Genomic DNA, 12,117 nt, shown 5'->3' with positions numbered 1-12,117 from the left:
CTAACTCATTTTAGCTATTGGACCTGACAGTGTTGAGACGGTCGCGGAGCTTAGTACTAAGGCCCCTCCTGAACCTGTCCCTCTTCTTCTCGTCCGTGTCAGCATGATAGCCTGCGTACTGACACAGGTCACTGAAGGCTTGGGCGTACTGTAACACTGTACGACTCCCCTGAGTAAGTGCCAGAAACTCATTAAGCTTGTGGTCCATGATGTCTGCTGCTATGTGATGTCCTCTGAATGCTGCCCTGAACTCTCCCCACTCAACCACGTGATCAACCAGCTGCATAGCGAGGAAGTGATCCCACCATGTTCGCGTGGGTTCACGAAGCTACTGGGTGGCGAAATGAACCTTGGCCACATCTGAACAAACTCCATTAAGCAGTGGGAATTTGGATTCCACCACCCTGAGCTATACATCAGCATCAAGTGGATCCTCTGCCCGAGTGAACAATGGCGGCTGAGTGCTGAGGAACTCCTGATAAGTGGACGCTGCTAGGGGACGCTGATGGTGATCACCACCACCATAGTGCTGGGGTGGCGGCTGACGCTGAACTAACTATCGCAGAATCTCATTCTGCTGAGCCATTAGTTCTTGCATGGTAGGAGGCGGCGGCGGTGGCAGAGGAATGTGTTCATTCTGGCCACGGCGCGCTCTTCCTGCCATCTAAAAATTTAGGATGCTCTTAGTATCATACTTTGGAAATCAGGGGTTGCACATGGTAAGAGATTTTAAGGACAGGGTTGTAAAATGCCAAACATTTCCTTGCATTTTCATAAAAGTTACCACATGACATAAATTTCCTCATAACTTAAAATAGACATCATCCATCAATCCAAAAGAGTTTTCTAACGGTTACAGCAGTGTTCAAAATACTCGACTCTCTCTAGCCTAGTACCCTAATGGGGCAAAAGCTAAGCTAGTTTTCGAGGAGTTCTACTGTTGCACACTTCTAAGCAGTAGTGTGAAAGCTAGTTTTCGAGGAGTTCTACTGTTGCACACTTTTAAAATAGGCACTGAGCAGTAGTGCGAAAGCGCACGCCGTGCGGCATCTTGTATGGCTGCCTCAGCTGAGTCCCTCTCAAAGATAGAATAATGCTCCGAGCAGACCTCCACACCCCGGAGACTATCCTCCAGACGGCGAACCAAACAAGTCGCCTCCCAGCGGTCCGGGTAAACCCCACGACTGTGCTGGAAGACAACACAGCGATACTCGATGGACCAAGTGCGTCGGTCAAGTGCCTGGCGTAGCAAGGTGTCGAGCGCATCATGGAAGTGACACCCGCGAGCGGCATCACGAGTGATGGGCCGAGCAACCCATCCCTCCAGCTCCTGCTCCTCTAAAAAGGCGGTGCTATAGCTCGAGCTATTGTCATCACCTCCGTCGTCGAGGTCTCCTCCAACAGCTACTCCAGCGGCTGGGACGCCCAGTGGTGGTGCAGGGGGCGCCTCACAGGCTCTACCTCCTGCTGAGGCGAAGAAGAAGAGCCTTGCTGCTCCAACTCCTGTCACTGACACTCCTGCTCCCCGTGCAGTCGGTGGTGCAGCCTCTCCAAATGGCTAGACTGACCAGTCATAGGACGGCGAAGCAAACGCTCCACGAGACGAGAAGGCGAGAAAGGAATGACTGACTTTTGTGCGGTGTGTCTAAGACGAGCCATCTACAAAGACACCGTAAGCATAAGAGTGAGAACAGAACTAGTATGACCAGCAAGTAGACCATAAGAAATTAGGAAAAAGAATAAAAGAAAATTTTTAGCAAGGTATAATATACATAATAAAATATAGAATTGGTCGATATGACCAACTTTTGAAGGGACAATTATGGGTTTAGGTTAAGGTGAGAATAGGGGTCTATAGTCCTTAGAATGACCATTCTACTCTAGGTTAGCGGTCCTACAGTCAGCACGGCTTTGATACCATTTATGTCACACTCGATTTTAGAAGGCAAACCAAATGTGAACCATGTACGTGCCAGGATCAGCAATTCACGTACACAACAGTTACATAACCGGACATCATAACACAGTGCTCAAATAATAACATAAAAGAGGATAATAGTTGATTACATCATGATGTCCGAGACATCCACATAGTCATTAACAATTATCGAAGTGCAAAAATGAAACGTAGATAAACATGGCCTTCACAGGCAGCCGACTGGGGGTTTGCCGCTAACCCACGTCTAGAACTCATCATACTCTTGGAACTCCTAGAAGTCCTCCACCACGACTTCATCTTCTCCAGAGTAGTGGTTGCAACGTGGACAACTTGGGGGTGGTGTGTAAAGCAAGGGTGAGTACACATCAACATACTCAACAATTGCCCCGTTTGGCTGTAGTGGACTAGCTTTATGTGGGGTTAAAGTCAAGCAGTTGCTTTTAGTTGATCATGTTATTATTACTAATAGAGAGCCAGGTTTTAGCATTAACCCAAGTTGTTAACCCAAAAGTACCCTTTCCAAACGGAAAGAATACCAAAAACCATAATCATAGTCACAATAGAAACCAATAATATCCTCATCATCACCTGTAAACAAAGCATCTCTGATCAATGTTTCTCTAATCAGTGGAGCTCCCAAGGCCGCTCATAACCGCAAGCACGGCTGATATATTAGTTTCATAACACTCTGCAGAGGTTGCTCACTTTACCCATAAGTCGTGATTCCCTTTTGCCTAAACATAACCATATTTTGACAATCACGCTATGCATAAAATAAAGTTACGCTACGCGTTTAAATATTATAAATAATTCAAGGTAAATTTAAAAGGGTTGTCGCGCGTCGAAATGCATAACGGCACACGCGAACTAAACCGAAAATTGGGACGAGTTACCGCTCGACGAAGCGCGCGACAGCACGCACGAACTAAGCTAAAAATAAAATGAGTCGTCGCGCGGCGAAACGTGCGACGCAACACTTTAGATAATCTGAAATTAAAATGAATCGTCGCGCGATGCAGCACACTAATAAATCTGAATTTAAAATAAATCATCGCGCGACAAAGCGCGCGACACAACACGCTAATTAAACTAAATTTAAAACTAATCAAACTGAATTTTAAACGTCGCGCGCGCTAGGGCTGCACGCGGGGACGAGACTGCACGAGAACGCGCTGCGCGCGCCGGGGGCGAGCCACGCCGGGGGCAGGCCGCGACGGGGGCCACCGGGCGAGCCGCATCGGGGGCCACGTCGGGGTTGTGCTGGGGCCGCACGGGGAGGGCCGGACGGGGGCCACGCGAGGGTTCAGGGGCGCCGCCGGGGAAGGGCCGGACGGGGCCGCGCGAGAGGAGGGCAGGGGGCGCCGCCGGGGAGGTTGGAGGGGACCACGCCGAGGAGAGGGCAGGGGCACCGCCGGGGCCGGACGGGGCCACGCTGAGGGCGAGCGGGTAGGTGCGCCGCGGGGGCCGGACGGGGTCGCGCCGAGGGGAAGGGTGTAACACCCCTGGTGTTACAAGAACTAAAACTTGGGCATGACATCATATGCATTGACATTTCATTATGTATGTTACACCTAGAGTGCATCCACTAGGCTAAAAGTTCAAAACAAGTGTGATGTGATGATTTGAAGTGATCATTAACCCTAGGGTAGGGTACTCAACCAAGGGATAGAGGTGTGTGTGTGAGTATGATAACAAATTGAGTTTTATCTCAAAAGTTAGTGGAGATGTTCATAGGATACTAAACTTGGAGAGTTTGAGTGGCACAAAAAACCCTAGAGCACTCAAAACCCGAATAAGAACCCTAGAAACCCTAATTAGAACCATATAAGGTTATTTCAATTTCTTGGCACTTTTGGACCAAAGTGCATATATCAAAGTGGTAGAGTATCAAAAACTAAGCAACTTTTACATTGGAAGATTTTCAAGTGTTGTGGAACAAATTGGAGTAATTTGCAAAAGTTCCCAAGGGCACCCATGTCTTAACTCTGAAAAATAGTGTAATTGGGCTGACTTTGGGACCCTGTATCTGTTAATCCATGAAGATTTTGCTATAGGTCACTACAACAAATTTGCAGAGCTACTATAGGGGTACAAGTTTGATTAAGTAGTTAAGCCCTAGAGCTACCCAGAAATTGGAATAAAATGCCCTAGAAGTCGGATTGTCAGACAACTTCAGTTCTGAAAATTGGAAGTTCACTGACATTTGGTCAACTTTGAAGACAGTTTGTGACTAATTCAGTAGAATTAAGACCAGGGTCACTGTGGCAAAATTGAAGCCCTAATATTAGTGAACAAACTTGTTATACTGAGCTTGGCCTGGTGCTGTACAATTTTTGGAGTAAATTGCTCCCAATCTTGGTCTGTCAGGCAGCTCGGGATGGCGTTCAGTGGTGAACAGTGGACTGAACAAGATCGCCCGATTCAGTGAATTTTGCCGTCGGTGATCTTCACGCCGTGATCCGCGCCGGTGCTACATTCGTGCTCTGTGGCGAGTGGATAGTCGCGGGGGGGTAAAAAGATCTGAAGGAGAGTGGATAGAGTCAGCTTTGCCGTACCCACTTGCCCCGCGGCGTGGCCGCGCGGCCGTCACCGTTACCCTAGATACGCCACGCTACTGACCATGTTACCACGTCGCAATGTGTCGTGTGAAATGGTTAGTTACCACCCCAGGACTCTACCCTAGTGAGTGCCACGTTGAGCGAACTCCGGTGACTCACCTTCGCTCCGGCCGCAAGCTCATCCATCCCAAATTCTCGAAACCCTCGAGTGGTCTCTATAAATTGAGTGTTCGGCCTACTCCGCTATCTTGTTATGAAGCCAGTGCACCGCTCCTCACCGCCAATTAGCCACCACCGCCCCTGAATTCCTATTTTCCCCAATTCGGTTAGTCGCGCCGCCGTGAGACACCTCATTGTGGCCAGCCGATCTCAGGTCCGTTCATGTCCCTCTGACCCATGTTTCTGCCTCCTCTGATGCTAGTGAAGCTCTCGGTCTCGGTCGATTGAACGCCACCACATCGTAGCTTAGGGAACGTCGCATTAATGTCCAGGAACGCCATCGCGGACATGGCTCACGTCGACCGGCCGTTCCTGGTAGTCTTTGTCCAAAATTGTGCGAGCACCACAGCCTTGGTAGGTCCCTAGTTTGTGCTGCATCCTTGAATTAAGCTAGACCGGTTCGGGTAGGACGGTACTGGCATGGCAGCGATTTGGTTCCGCCATTACCGCAGACAGCTAGATATTAGCGGTGCTCAGGTCAAATTAAGCGTGTAATTGTGTTTGGGTCGCATCTATGGGGGTGTTCGAGCGCTCGCCCCCACCGGATCGGGTCACCGCCGGCGAGTACACACGATTCTGGTCGGGTATTCGCGCGGGGGATGGCCAGGGTTGTGGTTGGTGAAGAAACATAAGTAGAAGGGCTTTTATGCAACTATCAGTGAAACAGATGAATAGTGTTGGGCTCTTTACCGGTTATTCAAATGGTCAGGGACCTTTGCGCAAAACCAATCACGTGAGCGCGGACGTTGGCGCGTTTCCCTGTTCGCGGGTCGACCCGGGCTGATCTTAGCCCATCACTATTCATTATTTTTCCTTTTCTTTTTACTGCTAGATTAAGAAATTTGTAGAAAATAGTAGAAAATTGGTAAAATCATGAGACCAATTTTGCTAGACTCCTAAAATCACATAGTATTTGATAAAAATAACTCCAAGATTTTTATCCCAAACCTAGAATTATGTAGCCTTTAATGGTGTTCAAACCAAGCCTTTTAGAATTTTAGAAATAATTTAATAGCTCCAAAAATGGTAAAACTTTTTGGGTAGGCTTAGTATGATGATTGAAGACCTTGGATGAAAATTGAAATGATTTGGACAATGTTTGGTCACAAACCAATAAACTAGCCTCCTAGGGTTAAGTTACTTAATGCTAATAGAATACCAACTTAGGAAACTCTAGTGATTAGTGTATACCGTGAAGGAAAGTTGTATTCAATATACAACTTAGTATGTTTCTATTATGTAACTGCATATTCATGACATCACATAAGCAATCATGTACATGTATTGTCATGTATAGAAAACGAGGAAGAAATTGTGGTTGAAGAAGAAGTTGTCACTCAAGCTGAGAATCCTCTAGCCGAGAATAACTTCTACTTCGACATCTGTGGAGTAGACCCAGAACCTCCTGCAACACAAGGCAAGCCCCGGTGCATTATCCTTTTCCTTGTTGTTTTAAAATCTTTATCACCTTATATGATGCATTAGGTGATAGGAGTTGTGTGCTAAACAATTGATGCATTTCCTTCCTTGCAAAATTGATTACCATTCCTTGATACCCTTTTATGAAAAGGATTTTTATGATGCTTAGCTTTGCTTTAGAAAACAAAATTTTTTGTTTTAAACAAAAAGGTGATGCTTCATACGGGATATGGAGTTTTACAAAGAAAAGACTTGTGATGGTGAATCCATCATGGCCATGGAGGGTTCAACATCTGAAAAGATGTACCTCTGTCAGGTACCAAACTTTGGGTTGAAAATGATAAAGACGAGACTGAGCAGGTGACTTGCACGAGAAGGAAGTCTCGGTGTAGTGTCTCCGTCTGAGTCGCTTAAGGACCGAGCTGATGTAGACCTACTGACAAAGGACCTTTTAATTGGCCATATGCCTCGTCATGGGTAAGCTTTGCCTCAGTCGGACCAATACCAGAAAGGCCACCACGCAATGGGAGTGGAGAGATGGCGAGAGTAGCGTGTACCCTCCGCGGCAAGAGGCTAGATGGTGGTGTATCTGTGCTCTCGATTGGCGTGAACCCATTCTGATCTTGAGAAACCCGGTGGCGAGTTGACATATGCAAGGATTAAGTGCTACATATGTCGTGTGGTTGGAGATCCCCAGTTGGGTATTAATCGATTCGGATCGACGTTACTTCTCGGACATGAAGATTTGGTCACTGACTTACACGTAGCAATCTAGTGAACTGAAGAGATGATAAAAGATGGCTAGCATAGGCCAAGTGCCTGATCTAGGATAGAGAGAACTCTAGATGCAGGTAACTTCTTAACCTGATAATAAAAATGGATTTTAAGGATCCACTCATAGTAAGCTTTTCTGCAAACAGAGTGGAGGCCCTCTAGGCAAGGCAGCTTAGCCAAGTCTACGTCCCCATGTTAACGTGAGCTGCCACCACTGCCGACCCCCCCTCTTGCCCATAGTTCAGGAAAGGTTGCTAGGTACTAAGCGTATTAAGCTAATTACCAAAGCCAGAGCCATGATAGCACTCGTGCTTGCACTGTTATCCTAGGTGGTCACTCCATGTTATATTTAATATGAAATGATCTTGTTTAACCATCGGGTTTACATCATAATACAAACTTCATTTTTAGAACAATAGTATCATTAAAGAGTGACATCATAATTATCAAGTTGAGCAGTAGCACAAATTGCTAAGCATAGTGTTTATCCCAGAGTAATCAAGGAATAGGATTGGTATTTCTAGGAAATCCTATTTAGGCAAATCCCATCAAATTTATGCAAATATCCAAAAGTAAACATTATTATATGCATTTTTTGGGTACAAACAAAAATGCATAGGGAGAATCCACTTGCCTTCCTCAAACGTGTCATGTGGGTCGCCTTCGAACGTATTCGGTTCTTCTACCACACAGTCGGCTTCTAATATAGATTCGCATATCGTACATACAAAAGAAAACATTCACCAAATAAATAATCATACACCATTACAGGAATAACATTCACCATTACATGAACAAACATATACCATTACATGTATAGACTTATGCCAAAAAACCATACTTATAAAAGGGCCTAGAATAAAACCTAATGCATACTCACTAGTGAAAGTTATATGGACATTTGACTACGAAAGTATTTTACATAACATAGCTTATATGTAATGACTTAACCAATTCTACAGAAATAAATTAATTATCAATTAATTATTTCTACTATGAACAATGATTTCATTATAATAATCAGAGGTCAAAACATTTTAATAATAAAGTACCACTGATTAGACTATAATATTTGAAATATTATGAACTCTATACCACTTTATGGTTGACTTATAAACTTCTAGATTAGAAAATGTTATTTAAATTATTATAAATTTCGTGCTAAGAAAGTTTCTATTATTTATTTAATGGGTCTAAATGAACCTATAATTATAAACTTCTAAATTAATTCTAAATTTATCATAAACAAAATTAACTGTGAAATTACTTATCTAGTGTTTTATTACCAACACGTGGTCTACCAAATTTTGCCATACTTCTTTCAATTCCCAAATTCTAAAGTAATCGTAAACCAATATTATGTCTAATAACAATTCACTAATTCATCGCATATATACTTAAAATCAATAGTTCACATACACATGCATTCCAAATCATAATATTCCCAAATTACAACAATAATTACAAAATTCATGAAATAATTCAAAATGTGATTTTGAAAATTAATGAAAATCTGGGTTGTCTTCAACATTGGATGAAAGGACAGTTTTGGTCACAGCGAGGCACGACCGGGACGACGGACGGTGGCGGCGGATGGTCCGGCGAGGCAAGGGCTTAGCGCAGGCGTGGCCTGGACGGCGAGGGCTCGGCGCGCGGGCGCGGTCGAGGACAGCGGGGCTCGGCGCGGCGAGGGAAGGAGAGCTCAGCAGGGGAGGGAGAGAGGAACTCGGCTGCCTTTTATAGAAGCAGAGGGGGAAAGGAGAGGACGCCAGGGGAGAGAGAGGGGTGGCGGTCGGCTATAACTCCATTGATGGCGGGAGTTAGAGAAGGGGAGAGGGTGGGGGAGAGGAAGGGGAAGGGGTGGCGGCCGTTACAGGTGCAGGGGAGGTGAGGGGGCGCTGGGGCACGGTCGACTCGGCCGGGGCAGGACGGCGTGGCCAGGCGCGGTCGCGCGGCCAAGGCGGCGGCACGAGGAAGATGAAGGGGGCGGTGGGGCCCGCGTGTAAGTGAGAGGGAAGGGGAGGGAATGAGGGCGCGCGGCTGGGCCCTAAGTGGGCCGAATTCGGCTAGCGCTAGGATTTCGAAATATTTTTTCTTTTCCAATAAAAATATAAATAAATATATTTTTAAATATTTCTACAAATCTTAATAATTTTACCAAACATATTTATATCTAAAATATTTATTTTTGGACCAATGTTTCTATACTAATTAATCGGGTTTCATATAAAAGACATTTTATAAAAACAATCATCAATCAATTATAAGAAAAATTCATTCTAAAGATAAATAAAATCAAATAGTTGATTTAAAAAAACTTTATTATACTCTCTACTACAATTTAAAGGCATTATTTTTAATACCTTCTTCTTTGGTAAGCCTTACACTTCACATGAGCCCCCCACCGTAAGTGAGCACATGCACATTATTCCCCACAACTTGTTGAGCGATGAACGTATGTGAGCTCACCCTTGTTGTACTCACATGCCCCCAAGTCAAGGATAGGTACCACAAGATAAGGAGCATAAAGGATGTTGGATGAGTTCGTGAGAGGTCTAGGCCATCGTGTCCCAGTCAACTATGGTTGCGGAGGATCGTTGTCTTTGTATGATGTAAATATTTAGTTATTTTGTACATAACTTCTATTATATAGTAAAGATGTGACATTCGTTTCTGTACCATGAGTCATCATATGTGTGAGACTTGATCCTAGCACACATTTGATTCGCGCCTGGATTTTCCCTTAAATCCGGTGTGACATCCAGGTCGTGGACCATTCGGATGGGGTCACCGGAACGTTCGGGGAAAGACGTCGGACCGTCCGACAAAAGCAGAAACGTCGCCTTAGTAAATTCAGCTAACGATATCGTCGATGTAGTTGATTGGGGAATGCCTTTGATTGTATACCTACGTAATTGAGATGTTAGGACAAATAGGAACATTCGACGGATAGCTTTCAGGTATATTTTAATTGATGATGAACTTTATCGCGAACTCATAGTGATGTCGTTCTTAGTGCATAGGCCCTAATGATGTTATATTAGCTATGGCCGAAGTAAATGAAGGAATTTGTGGTACTCATCAATCGGCTCCAAAGATGAAGTGGCTCTTGAGGAGATCTGGGTTTTATTGGCCTGATATGATAGTCGATTGTTTTAAGTGCAACAAAGGATGTCAAGTATGTTAGAAGTTCAGTGATATGTAATTAGTTCCTGCCACCGAACTTCATCCTATCACCAAATCTTGGCCATATAGGGGATGGGGTTTAGACTTTGTAGGAGAAATCCACCCTTCGTCATTAAAAGGTCATCAGTTTGTGCTAGTTGCCACAGATTATTTTACCAAATGGACAGAAGTCGTTGCTTTGAGAAACATGACACATAGGGAGGTAATTGAGTTTGTAACTAAACATTTCATTCATAGATTCGGCATTGCCCAGACTTTGACTACAGATCAAGGGACGTCTTTCATATCAAAGGAGGTATGTGAGTTTGCCGAATTATATAAGATTAAATTGCTCAACTCATCTCCATATTATGCTCAGGCCAATGGTTAGACCGAGTCTGGTAATAGGACATTGATTAGTCTTATTAAAAAGAAGATATTTGATCATTCTATGCATTGACATAAGGTTTTGTCTGAGGATTTATGGGCTCATAGAATATCTAAGCACTGTGCTACTAAAGTTTCTCCTTTTGAGCTTGTATATGGACAGGAAGTTGTTTTGCCTGTAGAGATAAGTCTGAATGATATCAAGTGTGCCAGGCAAAATGATTTAGCTATCGGTGGCTATCATGATTTAATGATGGATAATATTGATGAGGTGACCGATAAGAGATTTACAGCTCTGAGAGAGATTGAGAAAAACAAGATCATGGTTGTCAAGGCCTACAACAAGAAGGTAAAGGCTAAATCATTTCGAGTTAGAGATCTAATTTGGAAGACAGTCTTGCCATTAAGAAGCAGGGACCGGAAGTTTGGCAAATGGAAATGGTCACCAAGCTAGGAAGGGTCTTACAAAGTTAAACAAGTCATATCTGGTAATGCATACATGTTACAGACACTGCAAGGTGATGAGCTACTTAAGGCATTAAATGTTGTTTTCTCATGCAATATCATCCTAGTGTATGGCAAGATGCTTAAAGAACCGATGAATTTACATCAGGTTATTTATGGCTTATACCAGGTGCTTTTGGTTCGCTTAACCTTACCCAAAAGGTAGGGGCATGTGTTGAGCACCATATATGGTACCAGGGAAGGCCGGACGGTCCACGCCCGGACAGTTCGCAGGTAGCCCAGACGGTCCGCGATAGAATTAACTCAGGTGAGAAAACCCTGTTTTCCATGCGTGCTTATCTATCTAATCACGCAGATTCTGTTGAGGAACGCCTAGAAACGGGTCCTGACCTCCCCCTATATATATGAAGGGGTATGACTGATTGCGCGCACCTACAATCGGACCAATCAACCAAACATTATACTTCCTTTTCTTTCTCGTCCTAGGAGTAGCAGCAATCTAGTCTTAGTATTAGTCTTGATCGACCTATTTCTTCATCCCTAGACGACTCTACATCGTCTGGGGATGCCCCGGGTGACCTGCCGACCCTAGAGCACCCCTAGAACTCTCCTCTCTGATGGGTCCGGGAGGCGAGATCTAGGGTTCTACGTCGCCAGAAGACGCTCTTTGCCATCACAGACCGCTTGAACCCTGCGTGCGAACCGTCTGGTGTGAGGTATGAGGAGACGCTCCTGCGTCGAGGTCGTGTACCGTCTGGCTCCATACTAAACCGTTCGTGCTCCTTAAGAGAACACCGTCAAGAGGTACATCCGTACATCCCTAATGCTTGGCCCCAAATCGAAGCCAACAATCACATTTTGTATTACTTTTCTATCTTCTCCCTTTAGTTAAAAGTTAAGTGTGAAGAAGAAGATTGATTCATTTGTGTTGTCATGTTTCTCCTTCAGGTGTAAAAAACGAGTGTGGTTCATATTCACTTGATAGAAATCAAAAACACGCACTACTGCTACAGTGCTACTAGATGTTACATTCATAAACCAAAAACACGCACTGCAGCTACCAGGTATTACGTTCGTATCAGTAGTACGGGTAAATGAACCGACGAGTTAGTCAAAAACAAACCATTTGCCAGTATAAGAAAATAAACCAGCAAGTTAGCAAAAACTTTTTAAGGAAAATAAAATAAAGCA

The 12,117-nt window shown here is 44.4% G+C and overlaps 1 pseudogene; it reads left to right on the top strand.

Moving 5' to 3' along the window:
- Positions 1-5,230: 5,230 nt before the first annotated feature.
- LOC109939765 (uncharacterized) lies at positions 5,231-11,302 on the top strand (annotated as a pseudogene).
- The last annotated feature ends 815 nt before the right edge of the window (positions 11,303-12,117 follow it).

This window comes from Zea mays, chromosome 5 (assembly GCF_902167145.1).
Source record: "Zea mays cultivar B73 chromosome 5, Zm-B73-REFERENCE-NAM-5.0, whole genome shotgun sequence".
NCBI classification, from domain to species: domain Eukaryota; kingdom Viridiplantae; phylum Streptophyta; class Magnoliopsida; order Poales; family Poaceae; genus Zea; species Zea mays.
The sequence above is the reverse complement of the archived record's forward strand: the minus strand, read 5'-3'. Positions and strand labels throughout refer to the sequence as shown.